General features: G+C 40.4%; 1 protein-coding gene across 5 annotated transcripts in view; it reads right to left on the bottom strand.

The window, feature by feature from the left end:
• Positions 1 to 24,362, bottom strand: part of LOC122800880 (LIM domain containing preferred translocation partner in lipoma) — a 3,822,027-nt gene that overhangs the window by 1,796,865 nt on the left and 2,000,800 nt on the right. The window lies entirely within an intron of this gene.

Here is a 24,362-nt window from a genome sequence, read left to right as displayed (position 1 = left end):
CAAATAAACTAAAAATCTCAGCACAGGTGGAAAAACTTAGAAGATACGCAGATAAATATAAAGGAAAATTGTAAAATAAGCAATTTATTGATGACCCAAAAAAGTTTTATTGAGAATTGGGAAGCAAGGTAAAAGGAATTGAAAGACCACCAAAAAAAAAAGAAATACATACATTTTGGAGAAGTATCTATAAAGATCCTGTGGAATATAACAAAGATGCTAAATGGATAGAAGAAGTAAAAGAAAGAATAAGAAGTTTAAAGGTACAGGATACGAAATGGGATGAAGTAACAGCCAGAGAGACTGAAACAAAGTTAAGAAAACCCTCTAACTGGAAAACCCTAGGCCCAGATGCAGTACCTAACTTCTGGTTAAAAGTATTAGCATCTTTGCACGAAGATTTAGCCATGCGTAAAAACTATTTATATGCACATCCCAAACAGACACCAACTTGGCTAACAGGAAAAACAATGCTCCGATTTAAGAGTGGACCTGCAAGCTCCCCTAAAAATTATAGACCAATAACTTGCCTTCCAACGACTTATCTTTACACTGGAAATGAAATTATGCCGACAGAGCTTATAGTCATTTAGAAGAAAACTCAATTATGGCAACAGAACAAAGGGGCAATATATGAAAGTCATATGGAGCAAATGATCATTTGTTGTTAAATAAAATCATAGTGGAACACTGTAAAAAGAGGAAGAATTTAAGTATGGCATGGATTGACTACAAAAAAGCATTTGATAGTATCCCACATTCATGGATAAAAGAGTGCTTAAAAATGTATACGATGCACCTTACACTGATCGACTACATTACAGTGACCATGAAACAGTGGCAGACCACTTTGCAATTAAGCCATGATAAAGGACAAATTATTATTACAGGGATAAAAATTCAAAGGGGGATATTCCAGGGTGACTCTCTGTCACTGCTGCTATTCTGCCTTGCCCTTAACCCATGAAGACATCTACTTAACAGCTTAGGCCATGGCTATAACTTGGCTTCTAGAAAACAACAAAGTGTAAAGAATTACCCTCTCTTTGTCAGTGATTTAAAACTGTACAGCTCATCAGATGAGGAACTGAAAGTGCAACTCCAAGTTGCCAAAACTTTTTCACATGATATAAGAATGTCATTTGGTCTTGATAAATGTACAAAAGCAACCTTTAAAGCAGGAAAACAGCAGCACCAAGAAAACATCAGTTTTGGACAAGAATGTGATGTAAAAGAACTTGAGCAAGAGGGAGTGTATAAATATTTGGGAAATGATGAAGGAGCAACAATAAAACATGAACAAATGTGAATAAACTAATACTTCAGATTACTTAAATTAATCCTGAAAACAGCATTGACATCTAGGAAAAAAATCCAAGCTATAAAAAAGTTTGCTCCTCCTATCCTAACTTACAGTTATGGAGTGACTGACTGTCCCCAAAATGTGTTGAATAGATTAGATAGGAAAACAAGAAGGATGCTTCATGCTCACTAAATGATTTATAAAAAATCAGTGCATACCAAGATTATATATTCCCCATTTTAAAGGAGGGATGGGCCTCCTTGAAATTGATTACATGTACAGAGCTACAATCATGGGACTCCGCACATACATGCTGACCTCACAAAATCCAAATGTAGTAAGTTTTAAAGCATGAGGAGAATAAATCTAAGATGACTGCCCTGCTTAGTCTACCAGAAGTATATCGGCAGCAAGCAGTAATGGAAATCAAACCACAAGCAGATAAAAGTCAGGCAGCAACTGAATGTGCCAAAAAACAAAAGAAAGAATATAAGGTAAAGGATCAGATGAGAAGGCAAGAAATGTGGAAAATGCATAAATATAGTTGCAAGTATAGAAAACTTCTCGAAGAACCTCATGTTGATCAGGAAAGAATGCAGGAATGGTTAAGGAGAGGCGAATTCAAACCGAGAGATGAAAAGTTAATATTGATGGCACAAAATAGTGAGCTATGTACACGTTTGGTTTTACGAAGTCCATTGAACATGTGGGAGAAACAGACAAATGTATGTTTTGAAAAACAGAATTGGAAACAGTTGCACACCTAGTTGCTGCTTGTGACATACTAATGGCAGAAGTATTGTACATTGAAAGGCATAATAATGAGGCAAGACTGTTGCACTGGGGATTCTGCAAACATTGGGGTATTGAAGTGGGTGAAAAACAATGGAAACATGAGCCACAAAGCATCATAGAAAATGATGAAGTCTACATTACATAGGATCACCCATTATCAAAAGTTCAAAACATAGATGCTAGAAAACAAGATATAGTGGTCCATGAAAAGAAGACAAAAGTAGCATTGTTCATTGAAATCGCCACAGCCAGTAACTACAGTGTCTTGCATGCAGAGAGATACTAAGTCATAAAATATCAGGATTTGCAGGCAGAAATGAGAGCAATGTGGAAGAAAGATACCCAGACAGTTCCAATAATAGTAAGAGCAATGGGTCTTATATAAAAGAATCTACAATCATATTTACATATGTTACCAATACACGTAACTCCATAAGAATTGCAGAAGGAGTCATTACTGGGCACATTGTGGGTGCTGCGAAGAGCACTTCTGGCTGACATCAATAATAATAATTTCATAAATTTTAATCATATTTTGACTTTGGAATGGGGTCCATTCCCATCATGGCATTAGAAACCCAAAAGATTTGGAGAAATTAAAAGGGAGATACCATTATATCTATTATTTAACTAGGTCATATAAATATGAGGAGCGTTCTCAAGACTGGAGGCATGTACTTATTAAGCCTGTCTTCAAAAGAAAAAAGGGAGTAGGTAAACCCAGAGTCATACAGACACTTAGGTCTACTTTCATGTTGTGGAAAAGTAATGGAGATGGTAATATTAAATAAGTTGCTGTCAGAATTGGAAAGGTTGGGACTTGAAACCATAAATCAGCATGCATATGTTGAAAATAGATCTATTACCACCTGTAACAAGAAGTTATGTACTCGCCATAATGTTCGATGTATGTAGTCCATCTCGCCTCACATTCTTACCCATGGGTTCGGCCGATTTTACTAGCTCGAAGTCTCTTATTGGCTTGGGCTAAGGAGGTATCCCATGGTGCACTGCTCCATATCCCCAGATCTAGTTTGCAGCGAAACTCATTTGTACTCCATGCACACATCACATCCATATAAAGAATAAACTAAGCAAGGGAACTCTGTAGATAACAACCTAACCTCCAAATCCACCAGGAAGGGGGAAGGTGGGAGGGTAAGTAAGAATATGAGGTGAGATGGACTACATACATCGAACGTTATGGTGAGTACATAACTTCTTGATGTTATGTAGTCCTATCTCGCCTACATTCTTACCAGTGGGACAGCCGTCCCTAGCACCTACATCCTGGGTGGCTCATAGGAAAATACTCCTGAGAACTGCGGAGCCAAAGGAAGACCTGCCCCTGGAGATGACGTCCAATTTGTAATGAGAAACAAAAGTGTGAGGAGAAGCCCAAGTAGCTGCAGCACATATATCATCCATTGACAATCTGGCTTGGTAGGCTGTGGATGTAGAAACAGACTGAGTAGAATGTGCCTTGACCGGAAATGGCAGATTTTTACCTCCTGCTTCATAGATGAAAGAGATACAACTGGCTATCCATCTACACAGTGTGACCTTGGATACCGGGAAACCCATTCGGTTTTCCGAAAAGGAGAAAAAAAGTTGGTCAGACTTCCGGATATCTTTTGTCCGGTGTAGATGGAAGCATAACTGTCTATGTACATCCAATCAGTGAAATCTAAATTCTGCCTTGTTAGAAAAGTGGGGGAAGAAAACAGGCAGCTGAATGGACTGATTTATGTTAGACACGGAAGACACTTTAGGAAGGAACGAGGGGTTTGGTCTAAGAGAGACCCTATCTTCATGGAAGATTAAATATGGAGGTTTGATAGAGAGGGCTTGAATTTCCGAAACCCACCTCGCTGAAGTGACTGCTGTTAAGAAGGCTGTTTTCCAAATCAAGAATTTAAATTCGCAGGTAGCTGCAGGCTCAAAGGGTGGTAAAGTAAGGGCTTGTAGAATAAAATTGAGATCCCAGGGCATGATAGGTTTGGACACTGGGGGACGAAGCAACAGAGTACCTTTGAGGAATGCTTTGCATAGTCTATGCGCCATGAGACTAGGTTCATTCTCTATGAGGAAATTAGATATCACCGCCAGTTGAACTTGATGGTGGCTGATGGGGACCCCTGATGGAAAAGCATAGACAAGAACTCCAGAACTGAATCTATTGGAGCTGTGTAAGGATCAATGCCTCTGGTATGTGCCCAGATAGAGAACCTTTTCCATTTACTAGAATAAATCTTTCTAGTGGATGGTTTATGAGAGGACGAAAATATATGGACCACTTCCGGTGAAAAATTATGAAGTCTGACTAACGATGGAAGTGGAGTAACCAGGCTGTCAACCGGAGAGTCATCAGGGAGGGGTGGAGCTGTCCCGACATGTATGTCAGTAAATCTGGTTGAGGGTCGGGAGTCCAAGAAGTGCCCACAGTGAACTGCTGAAGAAAAGGGAACCATACCTGACGAGGCCAGTGTGGAGCATTCAGAATGATTCTGCTTCCCAAGGATTGCGCTTTCTGATTCACCTTTGACAGCAGGGGAAACAGAGGGAAAGCATAAAGCAGACAGGAGGGCCAATCGTGAACCAGAGCATCCCTGCGTGACTCCCCCTGTGGGGGGATCAGCGTGAAGTAGTTGCTGCATTTCGCATTGAGAGGGCTGGCAAAAAGGTCGCAGCAAGGCTGACCCCATCTGTTGAAGATTCGCTCTGGCATCAGGATAGCTCTGCTTAGCCTGTCCGCAATCATGTTGGACTTCCCCGGAATGTGCGTTGCCACCAGAAACTGTTGGGAAGCTACTGCCAAATGCCACACTCGCATGGCCTCTCTGCACAGAGGGTAAGACCGGGCTCCCCCCTTGCTTGTTGAGATACCACACTACTGACATGTTGTCTAAGTGTATAGCAATCGTCCCTAGAGGAAGAACCCTCTGAAGTGCCTGCAACGCAAGAACCACTGCTCTCATCTCTAGGACGTTTATATGCAAATGTATCTCGTGCTCTTGCCACGTGCCTTGGACTGTCTTGCCAAGATAATGCCCCCCCACCCCATCTGGGAGGCGTCCGTGGTCACCGTGGCAATCGGGATGGGTTTAAGGAAGGGCTTTCCCCCATTCACATTGTTGGTGCACAGCCACCAAACAAGGTCCTGCTTGCATCTGTCCGTGAGTAAGAGGGGATGAGACAGTGGGAGTCTTAGGAGAGACCACTGAACAAAGAGGACCCATTGGAGAATTCTCATGTGTAATCTCGCTAGAGGGACCAACATGATTGTTGCTGCCATGGTCCCTAGGAGTTGGAGAACCCATCTTGCCTTCGCATGTCTCAGGGGCATCAAAATGTGTATCTGTTGTTGTAATACTCTGATCCTTTCTTGTGGTAAAAATGCTCGCATTCGAATGGTGTCTAATTCTGCTCCTATAAAGGTGACACGCTGTGAGGGCAATAAGGTAGATTTTTCCCAATTTGTTATGCCCAACTGGTGACATAGATTGATGGTAGCGTCCCTGGTTTGAACTAGTTGATGCCTGGTGGGAGCGGTAAGGAGCCAGTCGTCCAGATATGGAAACACCTGGAATCCCTGACTTCTCAAGTGAGCCATCACCACCGCTATAAGCTTGGTGAACACCCTGGGGGCTGTGGTGGGACCAGAGGGCAGGGCTCAAAACAAAAAAGTGACTGGCTCCCAGCTGGAAGCGTACGTGACTCCTGGATGCTCTGTCCATTATCACATGGTAGTAAGCATCCTTGAGGTCGATGGAGCACATCTATACCTTCTCTCCCAACAATGGGAGAATCGATTGTAGTGTGACCATACGGAACTTGGACTTGTGTACGTGATTGTTGAGTTGGCTGAGATCTAGTATGGGTCTCCGGTCCCCTGTTCTTTTCGGCACCAAAAAGAATCTTGAGTAAGTCCCTAATCCGATTTGGTCTGAGGGGACTTGCTGGATAGCTCCTTTTTCTAGCAGCTGCGAGGCCTCTGAGGCTGCTTGATCCCTTTGACTGGGTGGTTCGTCCGGGATTTTTCTGACTGGCGGGGATACTGATGAGAATGGAATGAGGTAACCTCTGGAAATTATCCGTAATACCCATTGGTCCTGGGTAATGCTTTCCCAGGCTTCCGGATATAGGGAAATTTGACCAACTGGCTCCGGATAAGCGCAGTCGGGCACACCCCCAGGAATGAGAGTATGGAGAACCACAGAAGGAGTCGCAGTCTCCCGAATTGCGGGGGCCCCCTCTGCCTCTGGGGCGACGTCTCCTTGAATAACCCCCCCTCCCCTGCCTCTGGCGGGGGGTTCACCTTGTGCAGCAGGAAAAAACCTTTGTGATTTCTTGAACCACATCACTGGGCCTTGGGAATAAGGCCTAGAAGGAAGGGAAAAATGGACTCCTACGGCAGACAGGGTCTTTCCCTCTTGCTCGCACCTGGTGAGGGTGTCTTTCACTTTAGTCCCAAACAAGGAGGAACCATCAAAGGGGGCGTCAATGAAGGAAGACTTGAAGGTCTCCACAAAGTGACACAGGCACAGCCAGGCTTGCCTCCTAAGGGTGACCCCTGAGCTTGCTGCCCTACTCGCTCCCTCGGCTGCATACGAAATTAGCCGCATGGATGAGTTGACAATGGAGTTGAGGGTAGAAACCTGGGCGTTAACCGTCTGAGCCACCGCCACAGGAACGTTACCTGCAAGAGTATCTCCTAACTCTTTGAGGAGATCTCTCTGGAGCCGAGTGAAGTGAGACAAGTAATTCGGCGACCGTAACATAAAGGTCGCTGACGAGAGGGTATGCTTCCCGTACCGGTCCATGGTCCTAGACTCCTTGTTAGGAGGATGGACGGATGAAGAAGACTCTGCTACTTCCTTCTGGGTGGCTGCCGCCACCAGCATGGCATCTACAGGAACTCCTTTAGACAGAAACTCTTTGCCATGGGGCACGGAAAGAAACTTGTTGGGATGCCTGGGCACGGGCTCCACAGAATCAGGGTTCTCCCACACTCTTCGACAAATCAGGTCAAGGAGTTTGTCAAAGGGTGGACACACCCAGGAGGTGGAGGGTTGAGCACCAAAAGCCTTAAGGAATACTGACTCCTCCTCGGAAGGGGATTTGGAAGGCCAATCACCTCTATGTTTCAGTATTTCCAGGATATCAGAGAAGGAAACATCATCAGAGGATGACTTGGGGGACCCTTCCGATTCCTCGAGGTCAGTATCAGAGGTGAGGTACTCATCTTAAGAGTCTATGTGCTTCCTCCTCCACGTTTTCTTTCTGGGGGGCTCCTCAGGCACCAACTCTGAGGGACCCTCAGAAATATGGGGACCACTCGTGGGGGTATCCCTAGGCTCTGGTGCTCTGCTGTCCATGGATGAGTGGTGAAAAGAAGCTCTCACCGGAGTGGTGGGTGACAGAGTGACTGACCCGCCTGATGTAGCTGACGATCTGGCCAGCGCGGTCTGCATAGCCTCGAAGGCCTGCCCCCCCGAGTCCGTGGAGCAACCAGTCTCTGAGGCCATGACAGGAGTCGGAGTTCCACGAGCTGAAGCACCGAGAGGGAGATTCGGAACCGAAATAAGTCCCGAGATGTCCCCCTCGGGCCCGACCGAAGAGTCCCGAGTCCCGAACCGTGAGGACAGAGCCGATGGGGTCGGAGACGATGCCGGTACTGATGGAGCCGAATGGGGCATCGGAACCGGCCTAGAAACATCAGGCGGCGCGGAACACTCTGGCTCCGAAGACAGAGATGCACTCGGAGGAGGAATGATCGAAGAATGTGTCAGGACGGGCTCCGGAGACGACTGGGTCGGAGCCGAAAACAATTTTGCCAAAACCGGTGACTGGAGGAGCCTCTGAACCACCCTATCCACATCCACAGCCAAAAGGATCCTGGAGGATTTGGAGGACAGGGATGGAGAATGCGATGTCTTCTCAGGAGAAGTAGGTTTGAGACTGGGCGATCGGCTCCTAGGAGGTTCCAATACAACTGGAGCAGACGCCGGTTCCATAGATACCGATCCTTCCACTGGCCCCGAGGACAGTGGAGCCGAGGAGGTCAATGCAGTTTTTGAAACTTTCTCCGGTGGCTCCAATGAAGCTGACGGAGCCGGAGATCTCTTTTTTGACTTGCCAGATTTAGACTTGCCACTGGAAGCCGAATCCATAGCCTCTTCAAAAGAGGGTTTTAATAGTCCCTTTAAGATTAGCTTATTCTTTCTCTCTTGGAGAACTCTAGGGGTGAACGCATGACAAAAGCTGCAGGATTCCTGCAGATGGATGGCTCCTAAGCAGTAGACACAAATGGAATGCCCATCAGTTATGGACATTTTGTACCCACATTTTGAGCACTTTTTAAATCCCGAAGGTTTATGCTCCTTCGTATCCTTAGACATTTTAACTACTGCGCCCACAATGCAAAACCAAGTCAGTACAAGAACAGGCATTCACTCTATAAAGGCGGGAACGACACTGAGGTAACCAACACCAAAACAGCGATCAAACGCACACAAACTCTAGCACAATATTAAACAATGGATAGGAACACAAGGAGAGGGTAGCCAAAACCTCTAATTTAAACAGTTTGGGGTGAACACAGAAGGAAACAGAGGAGAACTAGGCCCTCTAACTGAAACGGGCCTAGCCCGGGGAACAGTAGGAAGGATACCACACAAAAATCTCACAATCACAAAGATTAACACACCAGACAAAATTAGACAGATTTAAACAATAGCTATGAAAATAGCTTTTGACTGAATCAAACTTCTCTTAAATCAAGAAAAGAAGGTACTTAGCCACAGCCAAGTGAGACCACGTCCTAGCCACATGAGTGGCAAACAAGATCTGGGGATATGGAGCAGTGCACCATGGGATACCTGCTTAGCCCAGCCAATGAGAGACTTCGAGCTAGTAAAATCTGCCGAGTCAGAGCCGATATCCGGCTCCGAACCCACGGGTAAGAATGTAGGCGAGATAGGACTACATAACATCATGATATTCTATAATAATATAATAACAGCTATGAATGAAAAATTGTGCTGCAATGTAATTTATACAGATTTAACTTCAGCATTTGACAGGGTCATACAATGATCAATAAATTATAACTAGGTATTGATGTATTCTTAATGAGATGGATAGCTGCATGGATACAAGTAAGCCATGGCAAGTATCATACAGCAAATGGACATGTGAAAGTCTTGGTTACAGTCATGGTGTCCCACAGGGATATGTCCTAGGCCCATACTTGGTTAGACTGTACCTTTCAGATCTATCTTTTTCACCTGATGTGTTCTACAGTCTGTATTCAGATGATCTGAAATTGGGTAAACTGATTACATTTTGTCCTGCAGCAGCTAGACAGATCTCAGAGGTTTCTCACTAAGAAAATACACGGACTCCAAACCATGACCTACATGGACAGGTTGAAAGCCCTGTCACTTTACTCTGTATCTTATAAGTTGCTGAGAGATGACTTGTACCTGGCCTATAGGGCAATCTCCACTTGCCCTAATGGAAATGATGCACACCCACAAGTCAAATGGCTCAAGAGTTGCTTGCTCTAGGGATCGCAACCTAGCTTGTGCCATTAACAGATCATGCTAGAGAGACAGATATGTCTCCCAGAGTCTGCCACTTCTCTGGAATAGACTCCCTATACATGTAAAACAGCGCTCCTCACTAACTGTATTCAAACGCAACCTAGATAACTGAATGGGAGACAACAAATTCTCCCCTGTGGTGGCACCCATGTCCCTTATGGACAGGGGTAGCTGATGTTGATCATAGAGCCGATCTATTTACAAATTTGTTCTGTGAACTACCACCAGAAGAACAAAGAGGGATACTTGGGATTAACATGGCTAGGGTTGTAAAGGCTCTAGAGCCGCTAGCCTAGTAACTTCCTATGAACCTGTGTGTTACAGACAGGGCATGTTTGCAAAAGAACTTGACTAAATTGACCATTTGGGCACAGGAGAATAATATGCTGATAAATACAACAAAAACTAGGCATATGAGATTTGGGAGACTTAAACTGAAAGGTGGATATTTAATACAGCACACAGTCATTAAAACTGTAGATTCATTTAAGGACCTGGGTATATGCGCTGATCAAGCCTTGAGTTTTTCTAATCATATCAACCACATGGTTGATGATAGTTATAAAACTGTAGGTTGTATAAAACAATTTATAAAGTATAGGAAGTCAGACATGATTAAGGCAATGTTTGTTAGTTACATTAGATCCAAACTTGAATATGGAATAACAACAAGGAAACCTTATAAGAAAACAAGAATGAGTAAACTAGAAAGAGTGCAGTGGAAATATACCAACGGCATCCATGGATGTGACATTTAAGTTATTATGAAAGACTAAAATATCTGAATTTGTGCAGTACCTCTCACAGATATTTAAGAGGAGACCTTACTTGGGTATATAGGGCATTTAGAGATAATTAGCTCTAGGAATGTTTGGGGTTCTCAAAAAGTAATACAGAATCATCAAACAACCTATGTAGAAGATTCTATAAGACTGAGAAGTGCACTAAGTGGTGCATGAAATAGACTAACAAATTTCATTAAAACAAGCACTAGTCCCGATATTTTTAAGATCAGCCTGGACACTTATTATGGGAACAACTGTTTTGGTATTTTGCTATATTGGCAGGCTAGAAGGGCATTAATGCCCATGCTTGAAATATTTATATGTATGTAACACCATTAGAACAGTGGACAAACCAAAAGGCAATGCGTATAACTGAAAGTATGATCCAGCCACAGAAAACTTAGAAACACCTTAAATCTGGGGCTAAAGAAAGAGGTGAAAAACATCTATCAATTTACTGTTACCAAAAACTGGAAGGTGACTTGGTTTGTAGGGATGACGTACTGAACCTGGGTACTTTCACAAACAGGCTGTGAAAGGAAAGGTACAGAACTGATTTCCAGGTGGATTCCTTCTATTGCATCAAGAGAATCCCTGAACAAAAAGCTTTGTCACTTGCGAACAAAAGGAACTGGTTCTATTACTCCATTTGAAAACATTCAATGGAAGATTAGAGGAAACAGACAGGACAGCTATAGAGGGAGTAGAGAAATCTTCTGAAAAAGAGGGAAGGACTCTCACTGTCACTAGTACTCCTAAATAACTTTCAGAACATATTTGTCTATGGAAAATCATAGACAAAGAGGAAAAAGAAGTATCAGAGTCTGGGATAGATAAAAAGGATTGTCAGGGTGGGGAGGGGCAGAAGGGAGGACTGCTGCATTGGTTGTTATGAAAATATACAAGTCTTCTTTGAACCTCCGTGCTTAAAGTCTGCTAGTAAGAAACTTGGGTGTACTGCTTGTAATGCATATAATGAAATGAACTTGAGTATGCAGAAAAAGTATTTCATACTTAAAGAGAGAAGGCTGACAAAACACTTGGGGAAAAATAAAAAAAAAATCAGCTTTTAATATCCTCTGGAATTTTCTGTGAATTTCTCATAGTAATCTTCTCATAACAGAAGCAGCAACTTGCTGCTTAAGACACAGCATCAAATCAAACGTACAATATGCTTAAAAAGTGTTAGGTTACCTGGAAAAAATGAAGCAATGTAAAAAATCAGTGAAGCATTACCTCAGAGAGTGAAAAAATAGTAGTAATCTCTCAAAACCTCAAAAACTGCCAAAATTATTTTAACATGAGGGCTTGGCAGTACAGAATTCAAAAAATAAAAAGACAAAAGAAAAAAAAAATCTTTCTGACAAATATGTCAAGGGCTTTCCCAACCTTGAAGGAGAAGATGCATTAGCAATAATTAAACATGTTGTAGTACAATTAGATCTGAGAAAAAAACATATAATACAGAAGAAAATATATCACTTCTCTACCTTGTAAAGGTCTGCTGGTTGACTATGAAGGCTACACTGCAGGCTTTAACAAACAACATGGTCAAAAGTTGGTAAAAGTGAAGGAAGAGCAACTGGCTGAAATCCAAAATTAAAATATCATAGTATTTGTATCAAAAAGACTGGCATATTATTCTATACCCTGAAACATAAAAATCATAAGTAGCGGTTTCAGAAAAGAAAATTTCTTCACAGGAGACTGAAAAAAACACCTTTGTCAGATCAGATACTGAAACTTCATCAGAAACAACAGAGAATACTGTTTGCAAGACCATTTCCTGGATTAAACGGGAAATCAAGAGAAACTAAGGAAACACTCAATGTTTTGTTTAGGAATTTCCCATAGAAGAAAAGTTTCAATGCCTGCAATAACCCCTATTCAGACCGATAACAATTTTCCTTATTTACAGAAAGATAAGGTGAGGAAGACAAAGGTTAAAATTTCAGTCACATTTCTAAGGCATCCTTAGAAAGAGACCAACTCCTAGATGGAGTTTCACCCCATAGAACAGGCTTCATATCCCAGATATGTAGAGATACACTCCCGACTTCCATCACCGAGAGAGAAAATAGCATCTTTCCCATGCCCGACAGGGCATGTGTACAGCTACAGAAGATGTGTCTGACCCCTGGGAATTTAGGATGAGTTGGTGACAGGTAAGCTGTCAAAAGTAACATACACAATATTAGCTCCTCTTAAAAAACATATGCCTTCAATTAAGCACAAAATTATTTACTTAAAAAGTACTCCAATTAAACATAAAAAGCAATAATTAAAAATCGAAGGTAAACAGTCTATTACTCTGTGTGTGAGGTTAATTTGGCCTTTGCACCTTGCTATACGTGTGGAAACTTTGTTTGGAAAACAGTCTATTAGACCAGCTATTCTTGAGACAAAGCCTAGCTTAAAACATTGTTCCCATAAAATTCAGTAAACGTTTTCACAAATATATATATATATATATATATATATATATATATATATATATATATATATATATATATATATTTTATCCTTGGCAGGATATAACCCATACAAAACTAAGGCTACTGCAGAAATGATTTAATGAATGAAAATTAAAAGTTACTCAAAAAAGCAACCCTGATCTTCATTTAGCCTCCCAGAAGTGACAGAACATTTATACAAATCTGAGTATGACAAAAGATAGGAATGGGCAGGAGCTCCTAATGTAGCAGTGATTCTATTATCTGGAACAAACAGAAACTTGGTAAAATCTATACCTATTGCTCTACCATTGCCTGCACATCATGGTGGGATCTAGAGTGTCTTTTTTCCCTTAACATATTTGTAGCACCAAAATGAATAATAGTCTGTAAAGTAATTTACCGCAGCCACCACTGTATTACCCTTAAGGCTTTGAGATTTGGCCTCAACTGCCTCACCACGCTTACCTTCAAACACAACATTATTCACAAAAACTGTAACCGTCCTGCTTTTACTCCTATTCTCCATTCCTAACACCTTCTGCCTCACCACGTAGATTACATACAGCTTATCTTCACACACATTATTCACAAAAACTGTAACCATCCTGCTTTTACTCCTATTCTCCATTCCTAACAGCTTATTATACAACTCCCCCCGATTAATATTCGCCCTCGTGACCAAACCACACCAACCGTGGGTAAATCCAGCATTACCCACACCCAGGCGTGAGTTATTGCTATAATAGACTACGTTAGTCTAATGAATAACATCTTCTCAGCATATATAAACCCCAGAAATCCTCTGACCAAAGTCTACTCATACACTACAGCCAAAAAATGGAATCTTATCCCAATACAAATTATATCTATGACTAGCCACCCCAATTTCAAACTACTGAAAGACTACTCTACTCCTGCACTACCCTATGCTGAACTAGCCCCTCCCCCGTTTCATCACCAGCATACTCTGACTATGTTTGGAGAGAAGGAATTAGTAAAATCTATTTCTTAGATAAAGGACAAATATATTTTTGCTTAGGCTAAATTTAGTCATATCTGCTCCAAACAGTACACTCAGTGTGTTTAGTGTCATCTCTACTAACTGCAACCTGTGAGTACTTTTATTTTTCGACTTGTCATATCTGTCCAAATATTTGTACTATGTATGTATATTTAGGTTCACATTATATGAACTGAAGTAGAATTTTTACTTAGTATATCATTCTTCTTTATTAGGTTTTGTGGCCCCTTTTCTGTACACTATTCTAGGCTTCTCCCCCATTTTCCTTCTTGTTTCTTTGTTGTCGCTAAAAACTGACCAATTCTTTTCTAAAAATAAATCAATATAAAGAACTTGCTAGAGAGACCTATGAGTACAAAATTTAATAATATGTTAAAATGTGGTCATTGTAATTATTGTAAATTTATAAAAGTTTGTGACCAATATGAAATCAAGGGGCAAAGGTATATTATACAATGAAAACTCCATTGTGTTAGTAAAGGGGTAATATATGCTGCTCTTTGTCAAAACTACCCCAGTTTTTATGTTGGAAAAAAGCAAGATTTATGAATACATTTATGATATTAAAAACAAAGACAACTAATATAGTATCTAGACACATTTCTCAATATCTTGAGCATGAGATTACATTTTTAATTTTAGAGAAATTAACCCCAAGTATTAGAGAGGGCCTTGGTCATTACAACTTGAGAGGAGAGAGTTGATGTGGCAACTGTCCCTTAATGCCAATTGTTGGCCAGGCTTAAATGGACTTGTTTCAATTGCAAGTATCTTAAAATTAAAGGCACTGTCTAGATAACATTGACTTTAGAATTGTGTTTATTGCATAACTTATTTTTGAACTTGTATCAAATTTACAGTTCCCAAGTGCTAGGAATATATATATATATATATATATATATATATATATATATATATATATATATATATATATATATATATATATAATTTTTCATTATATTTTATTAGAAATTTTAACATTTAGTAAATAGTAGTCAACAGGATAGAATATATTTATACACACAGTTTTTGATATTCATGCATTTTTTTACATATATTTTTATATGACTTTTGAGAATATTTATGATTTTACTTTATGGGTTTACTAGTGTTTTTATCTTTTCTTACGTTAAATTCTGTATTACGAGTATATCACTTTAAATCACTGAAGTTAGGTGAACATGTGACTTTTAGAGGGCTATTTAAATACCTGATTTTTTTTTAACTTGTACGTTTTATCTGATGAAGCCCTGTATGTTGTTTGTCTTTTTGCTTTTCCCGGTTAGGGGTCGCCACAGTGGAATTCCAGTCCGCTAATGAGTGGCAGTCAATTTTTTTATGGTGCCGAATTGCCAGCCCGACGCCCAACCTTCTGCGAAGGCACGCTCATTCACGCATGTCTTTTGGAGGCCACTCAACTGTGGGAAAGATATGCAGACTCCACACAGAAGGCACTCCAGCCGAGAATCGAACAGGAGAACCTCTTGCTGTGAGGCAACAAGGCTACCACTGTACCATGTAATGGGACAAATGCGCTTATTCTACGGTATTAAAGTATTTTATGCAGAGTGGCGTTCTTTTGTGGATTCACTTGGTCTATTGGTCCTTGTTTGCGTTTGGAAGTTTGTGCTACTGTTTGAAAGTCATGACTACCGAAGGCAATGCAGCTTCCCAACTGCTTTTCTCAGAGCCAGTGATTTGAGAACTACAAAAAACAGTGGGGAATCTTACCCTATTAACTGAGTCATAGGATGGAGGCATTTTCATCCTAGTCAATAACACTGCATAAGTGATCAGATATCCAACTAACACAACAAAGCTGGAGAGAAGAGTTTACAGCAACAACTGCGGGCTCAGTAAGCAACTCTTCATGGAGTACCTAACAAGGTATAGGCCCAGAGACACTACAATCTCGAGTTAATAACATGTCTCGGTGTTAAATGAATGATCATTCAATAATAAAGATTTTAATCCTCAGCCAAGTAGCAGCAGAGACACTCTTAAGTGACAAACTTGAAGAGCTTGACTAAAAACTGTTTAAAATCAAAAAATTACAAAGAAAAAATGCATATTTCATTGAATGCATAAGAATGATTATGGTTGCTAAGGGACTCAAACTTCGGAGATATCCTACAGGTCTTGAAAAAGGCTCAAGTTTTGCACAAAGAACTGTTAACTCTGTTTAACAAACATGGTTGTGAATACATGGAAGTTTTTGTAAATCACAATTCAAAACTAACTGACCAGCTTGTTGCAATAAGAAATACACTAGATAATCTTATTACTCATGACTTGAATTATCAAAGGTATAAATTTGTGCATGCCAGAATTATTTCTAGCATTGATGTGCAGTTTTCCAACATAAAAAATAAAAAGTGGAAAAAAATGAAAACGGACAGAAATGAATACACTAAAGACATTACCTATCCTGACACTCTTATTTCGCAACCCTGGGGAAGTAAAGCATTCAACAGAGGGGGACATAATCAACAAATCAGTATAATGTTAATATGAATTATATTGCTGCCCAGGATGAAAGTGATGGCAGAGAATCCCCTTTTCACAACAATCAGAACCCCCCCCCCCCTTTATAGAGATCTGAAAGAATAAAAGAGAGAAACTTGAACAACCAATGATGGGAACAAAATCTACCCCCACCTACACGCCAGCCTCCAAGTGGGAGCACAGCACAGCACAAACATACTCATGTGGAGAACCGGTAGAACCTACTATCATTGTTAGTGGATGATGGAAATATGGAAAACCGTAAAGAACATTTTCAGAGACCTTGTTGTAATATCATCACAAACCAAAAAGGGGAAATTAAAGTCTACAATTATTCTTTGTTTGATATGGACACTAAAGTGGTGGACTTTTTAGCTAAAGGTATGACTTTCATACTATTTAAAAGAGCTACTATAGCTAATGTCCTTACTGAATTAAAACAATACACTAGGAAACTTAATTTTAGTACAATGTTTAATGAACTGACTCCTGTTTTGTCCACTTTAAGAGTATCTAGTACTTTCAACCCCCCCCCCCCCCCCCCTACACACACACACACACACACACACACATCTGGTGATACAACTGTATGAGAAAATTTGTGAAACAGAGTTAAGAAATAATCTGGGTAATTGTGCAATTATTTGTAAAGAAAATATCACCAAGGAAGAGAAGCAGCTCTTGCACAGTTCAAGAACAAAAGATATAAGAGTAATGAAACCAGATGGGGGAGGGGTTTAGTAATTATGAAAAACACTGATTACAGCCAGTGTATTTCTTTGTGCCGGTCCCAAGCCCAGATAAATGGGGAGGGTTATGCCAGGAAGGGCATCCGGTGTAAAACATTTGCCAAATGACATATGCAGACAATACAGATTTCAATGCCAGATCGGTCGAGGCCCGGGTTAACAATGACTGCCACCAGCATTGTTAGCCAACAGGGTGCTGGCGAAATTAGACTACTGTTGGCCGAAAGAGAAGAAAAGGGGAAAGGCATGATTGAAGGCAGGAAGAGAGGAGGAAGGTTAGGAGTGTGGTAGCGAGGGTAGGAACTTTGAATGTTGCAGTATGACTGGCATAGGGAGAGAGCTAACTGATATGATGGAGAGAAGGAAGGTTGATATATTGTGCGTGTAAGAGACCAAATGGAAGGGGAGTAAGGCCAGGTGAAACGGAGGTGGTTTCAAATTGTTCTATCATGGCGTGGATGGGAGGAGAAATGAGGTAGGGGGGGTCTCCTGAAATAATAGTATGCCAAGAGTGTTTTGGAGGTGAAAAGAGTATCTGATAGATGCTGGAAATTGATGGTGTAATGATGAATGTTATTAATGCATATGCTCCACAAGTTGGGTGTGCAATGGATGAGAAAGAAAAATGTTTGAGTGAGTTGGATGAAGTGGTGCTGAGTGTTCCCAAGGGCGAGAGAGTGGTGATTAGACCGGATTTCAATGAGCATGTTGGTGAAGGGAATAGAGGGGATGAGGAAGTGATGGGTCGGTACGGTGTTAAGGAGAGGAATGCAGAAGGTCAGATGGTAGCGGATTTTGCAGAAAGGATTGCTGTGGTGAATACGTATTTAAAGAAGAGGGAAGAGCATAGGGTGACGTACAAGACATAAGGAAGATGCAGACAGGTGGATTATATCCTATGCAGGAGAGCCAGTCTGAAGGAGATTGCAGACTGTAAAGTCATAATAGGTGAAAGTGTAGTTAGACAGCATAGAATGGTGGCCTGTAGGATGACGCTGGTGATCAGGAGGAAGAGTGTGAGGGCAGCACCAAGGATCAAATGATGGAAGCTGAAAAAAGGTGATTGTAAGTTGGAGTTCAGGGAATAGTTAAAACAAGCCATGGGTGGCAGTGAAGAGTTACCAAATAGCTGGGTAACTACAGAGGAGCTGGTAAGGGAGACAGCTAGAAAGGCGCCTGGTGTGGACACAGGAAGGAGGACAAGGAAACCTGGTGGTGGAACAAAGAAGTACAGGAGGGTACACAGAGAAAAAGGTTGGTGAAGAAGAAGTGGGATTGTCAGAGAGATGAAAAAAGTAGACAGTAGTATAAGGAGATGAGGTGTATGGCAAAGGGAGAGGTGGAGAAGGCTTAGAATAAGGCATATGAAGAGTTGTATGAAAGGATGGATACTAAGGAGGGAGGAAAAGACCTGGTCTGATTGGCTAGACAGCGGGACCGAGCTGAGAAAGATGTGCACCAGGTAAGGGTAATAAAGGATAATGAGGGAAAGGTACTCACAAGTGAGGAGTGTGTGTTGAGCAGATGGAAAGAGTACTTTTAGGGGCTGAGGAATGAAGAGAATGAGAGAGCAAGAAGGTTGGATAATGTAGTGAATCATGAAGTGCAATGGTGCAATGGATCAGCAAGGAGGAAGTAAGGACAGCTATGAAGAGGATAAATAATGAAAAGGCTGTTGGTCCAGATGACATAACTGTGGAAGCATGGAGGTGTTTAGGAGAGATGGCAGCGGAGCATTTAACCAGATTGTTTAATGAAATCTTGGAAAGTGAGAGGATGCCTTTGGAGTGGAGAAAAAGTGTACTGGTACCGATTTTTAAGAAAAAGGGTGATGTGCAGAGCTGTACTAACTACAGAGGGTTAAAATTGATCAGTCACAGCATGAAGTTATGGAAGAGAGTAGTGGAAGCTAGGTTAAGAAGGGAGGTGATGATTAGCAGTATGGCTTCATCCCAGGAAAGAGCACTACAGATTCAATATTTGCTCTGAGAGTGTTGATGGAGAAGTAAGGTCAGAAGGAGTTGCATTGTGTCTCTGTGGACTTAGAGAAAGCATATGACAGGGTGCCTAGAGAGGAGTTGTGGTATTGTATGAGGAAGTCGGGAATGGTAGAGAAGTATGTAAGAGTAGTACAGGATATGTATGAGGATAGTGTGACAGTGGTGAGGACTGCGGTGGGAGTGACGGATGCTTTTAAGGTGGAGGTGGGATTACATCAAGGATCAGCTCTGAGCCCCTTCTTACTTGCAGTGCCATGGACAGGTTGACAGATGAGATCAGACAGGAGTTCCCGTGGACTATGATGTTTGCAGATGACATTGTGATCATGATGTTTGCAGATGACATTGTGATCTGTAAAGACAGTAGGGAACAGGTTGAGGAGACCCTGGAGAGGTGAAAATATGCTCCAGAGAGGAGAGGAATGAAGGTCATCAGGATTAAGAATATATGTGTGTGAATGAGAGGGAGGATAGAGGAATGGTGAGGATGCAGTGAGTAGAGTTGGTGAAGGTGGATGAGTTTAAATATTTGGGATCAACAGTTCAAAGTAATGGTGAGTGTGAAAGAGAGGTGAAGAGAATACAGGCAGGATGGAGGGGGTGGAGAAGAGCATCAGGAGTGATTTGTAACAGATGGGTACCAGTAAGAGTGAAAGGGAAGGTCTACAAGAGGGAAGTGAGACCAGCTATGTTATATGGGTTGGAGACAATGGCATTTACAAAAAGGTAGGAGTCAGTGCTGTACATGGCAGAGTTAAAGATGTTAAGATTTGCACTGTGTGTGATGAGGATGGACAAGATTAGGAATAACTATATCAAAGGGTCAGCTCAGGTTGAACGGTTTGGAGACAAAGCCAGAGATGCGGTATTGCATTGGCTTTGACATGTATTGAGGGGGGATGCTGGGTATATTGGGAAAAGGATGGTAAGGATGGAACTGTCAGGTAAGAGGAAAAGATGAATGCCTAAGATAGGTTTTATGGATGTGGTGAGAGAGGACACGTAGGTGGTTGGTGTGACAGAGCAAGAGGCAGAGGACAGGAAGAAATGGAAATGGATGATCCACTGTGGCGACCCCTAACGAGAACAGCTGAAAGAAGACGACTGACTACAGTAACAGAATGTATGGTATTTTATGTCAGGATACATTTAAGCCTGTATCCATTAATGAACTTAATGGGGCTTATAATACAATTCGAATACAACTGAATGACTTTGTTTAAAGAGAGTATGATTACTATAGACAAGTTTAATTATCTTAACAATACCTGCCATCTTTGGAGTCCGTAAGATACATAAGCAACTTGATAACCCTCCTCTATATCCAATAGTGGATACAAGAGGATCCATTACACACGCACGTACAACATATTTAAGGATGAGGTAGAGGTGTGTAAGGATTCCTGGGATTTTCTCAGTAGGATAAATCAGTTGGAGTTCCATGAAACAGATATCCTTATTACAGTGGATGTTAAGGACCTTATGCATAGTCATCCCCCATGACACAGGCCTGGAATGGTTTAGAGAATTCTTAGAAAAAAAGGCAGGCGGAAAATCAAAAAGTAACTTTATATAAGCAACTGCTTGAAATTATATTTATATATATTTTATAATATATGATGGGCATTATTTCCTATAAAAAATTGGGTGGCAATGGGTTTATCTTGTGGGTCCCTTTTTGCATACGATACAATGGGAAACTAATTTTCTTACTGAGGGAGAGTTTAAGGACTCCTATCAACTTTATTTATGATACCTGGATGACACTTTTTTGTATGGAAAGAGGGCAAGGAAAGAGCTCAACCGTTTATAGAGTACATTAACAACAGTACAGAGCTTTTTTAAGTTTATACTACAAATAAACGAAGAACGTATTGTCTATCTTGACATGCTACTGGAAAGGGACATAATATAGAAAGCACATCATTCAGAAATATATAGTAAGTCTACCTTTTCCAACACATATTTATACTACACTAGTACGTACCCTTTACCACAAAAAAGAGAAGTGGTAAAGGGGCAATTTGTAAGGCCAGCAATAATGGTTGCCAGGGATAACGTTTTATTGAAGAGTGTAACCTCATAAAAAAATGTTTCTAAAGAGAGCTTACCCTGAATCTATGGTTAACAACCCGATGTTTGATGTGATTAACAAGAGAAATAGTAATCACGTTGTACTGATTCTAGCCACCAAAAATGAGGGCCATCACCTGTCCCCAGTAAATTTTATGAGGCAAGACACTAATACTAGTACACTATATCGGAATTCTTTTATCACTACATTTAATAGTGAAAGTAACATTATAAAAATAATTTTAGTAAAGAATTTGTCTATTTTTAGTGATAATGAAGAAACAAGAAGAAAAATGGAGGAGAAGCCTGGAACAGTGTACAGAAAAAGGGCCAACATAAAGAACTTGCTAGAGAGACCTACAACGAGTTCCAAATCTAATAATATGTAAAAATGTGGTCACCGTAATTATTGTAAATTTATACAAGTTTGTGACCAATTTGAAATAAAGGGGTGAACGTATATTATACAAGCAAAACTCAATTGGGTTAGTAAAGGGGCAATACATGCTGTCCTCTCTCAAAACCGCCCCAGTTTTTAAGTTGGAAAAAATGAGCGCATGCTCAAGGAACTCATTTATGAACATATTTATGATAGTAAAAAACAAAGGACAACTAATGCACTATCTAGACACATTCTCAATATCCTGAGCATGAGCTTAAATTTATAATTTTAGAGAAAGTATGCCCAAGTATTAGTGGGGGCGCCTTTGGTTTTTATGACTTGAGAGGAGAGTTTTGATGTGGCAATGGTCCTTTAATATCTATTGTTGGCCAGGCTTAAATTATCTTGTTTCAACTGCAGGTATCTTAAAATTAAAGGCACTGTCTAGATAACACTGACTTTAGAATTGTGTTTATTGCATAACTTATTTTGAACTTGTATTCTGAACAAGAGCTGCATAATGTTTACAGCTCCTAAATGGTAGGAAGAATATTGTTTCTTGTGATTATGCCATCGATTTTAGCAACAGGTTATATATAAATACATAAATATATTTTATTAGACATTTTAACTGCATTAGTAATGAACAGGATAGAATATATTTATACACAGTTTTTGATATTCATGTATTTTATTATTATTTTTTATATGTCTTTTGAGAATATTTATGATTTTACTTTATGGGTTTACTAGCGTTTTTATATTTTCTTAGGTTAAATTCTGTATTAAGAGTATATCACTTGAAATCACAGAAGTTATGTGAACATGCGACTTTTAGACGGCTATTTAAATACCTGATTGTTTTTTAACTTGTACTTTTTATCTGATGAAGCCCTGTATGTAATGGGACGAATGCGCTTATTCTATGGCATTACAGTAATTTATGCAGAGCTTTTTTAAACTGTTGTGGCATTCTTTGTGTGGATTTAATGGTTTCTTGGTCCTTGTTTGTTTTTGGAAGTTTGTACTGTCACATTAAACTCATGATAGCCCCAAAGAAGATATCCTTTAGGAAGAACCCAAAAACTGTGCCTCATCATTATTACTGCACCACAGAGGAAACTAAATATGTGAATGTGCACCAGTTCCTTCTCCTTCATTTCAGAGTCTGATAACCACTCTTGAGAAAAATCCCTCTCTTTTTCAGAATGAGCTACTACAGGCACTGCTGATTACCAAGCCACCACATACTCCTCAGTAAGATCCTCTAATCAAGAAACACAGGGGCAAAGCGACTGTCAGAAACACAGCTGCCCATGTTTTGGGTTTCAAAATGGCCTCAGGCTCAGAAACTGCTAAATGTGTCTAAAATCCAGGCTTGCCACAGAGCCGAAGATATCTGAAAGGTTTGTAGCAGTGATTAAAACTAATTAACAGTGGACAAAATAAGTTGCTTCTGTAATGGAGTTGCTCTTGCAGGCAATTTGCAACCAGCTGTGGCATAAATGAAAAAAAAAAACTTAGGCCTGGATGGTTTCCAATGTGGCAATCCCTATGGCTGCCTTTTAAGATGCTACTAAAGATTGTACAGAACTAGTAACAGCTCTAGGGAGTGGGGAAGAATGTAGCTGAGTCTTTCCAAGACAGGTGCTTTCAGACTTACATAAGATGCAGAACCAGTGGGAGGTCTCAACAGAAATATGTTCTCCACTGAACTCCTTTTGTAATTTTTCTCCATATGCACAGGAAGATAATAACAGGCTATCAAAATAAGTTAGTGTTTATTCATTGTGGCAAAGAAGAGCTGAAAGACATAACATACCATCCTTCTCTTTACAAAACAGCTTTCCACTGACATTCTCAACACAAGGAGTTAGAAGAGGAGGCATCCAAATGTTCAGCAGATCAAGCTGAGGAGTGACATTTGCCTGTGGCTAAACCTAATGCAGCAGTATCATTGATTCATATGATAAACATCTACTGTTAGATTTCTCAGCTGCTATGATTTAGGCATAGTGCTATGATTTTAGCCCTCAGATTTACCCTTGCTCCTTATGGATTTTCTGACGTTCATCATAAAATCAGATCTATTTATGGGTATTTTCCTTTATTAAATAAATAACGTCACCTATAAAAGCTTCTCTATCACTAAATATACAGGACCTACTATATACAGTGTATTATCACAAAGTGCTCCTCTTTCTCACTCTCTACTATGACTTTCTAAAAGTCAGTGCTATGATGTTCAATGTTCAGAGACTGAGAGGTATGTCTAATGTTTTAAGACATTAATCTGAAATTATCAATAGTATAGCTTTCAGTTTAATGGTATTTTATATCGCACTCTGTCTGAGGGGATCATAAAGTATATAGGGGAGATTACTATGTCCCTATAGTGTATATAGTTGTTCTGTTTTAGAAAAAGGTCTCAAGATCATCATAACTGTTCCGTTTTAGAAAAAGGTCTCAATTTTATACCAGCCCAAACAGCGTCTGCTACTGATGCTATTATTGATTTTAAATTGTTTTGTAGAAAGCTTAACTGTAAACAAGGCTTTATGTTCAACAATATAGAGTTTAATAATCTCTCTTTTGGTGCTACTCAGGTTTCTAGATATCAGCAGAACTTTGTGGGAGACAATGAAGCTACAATGTCACAAAGTGCTAACCACCATCCTGTTAGGTC

The sequence above is a fragment of the Protopterus annectens genome, chromosome 4.part1, assembly GCF_019279795.1.
Source record: "Protopterus annectens isolate FY-2018-M chromosome 4.part1, PAN1.0, whole genome shotgun sequence".
NCBI lineage: Eukaryota > Metazoa > Chordata > Ceratodontiformes > Protopteridae > Protopterus > Protopterus annectens.
This window is presented reverse-complemented; position numbering and strand designations above follow the sequence as displayed.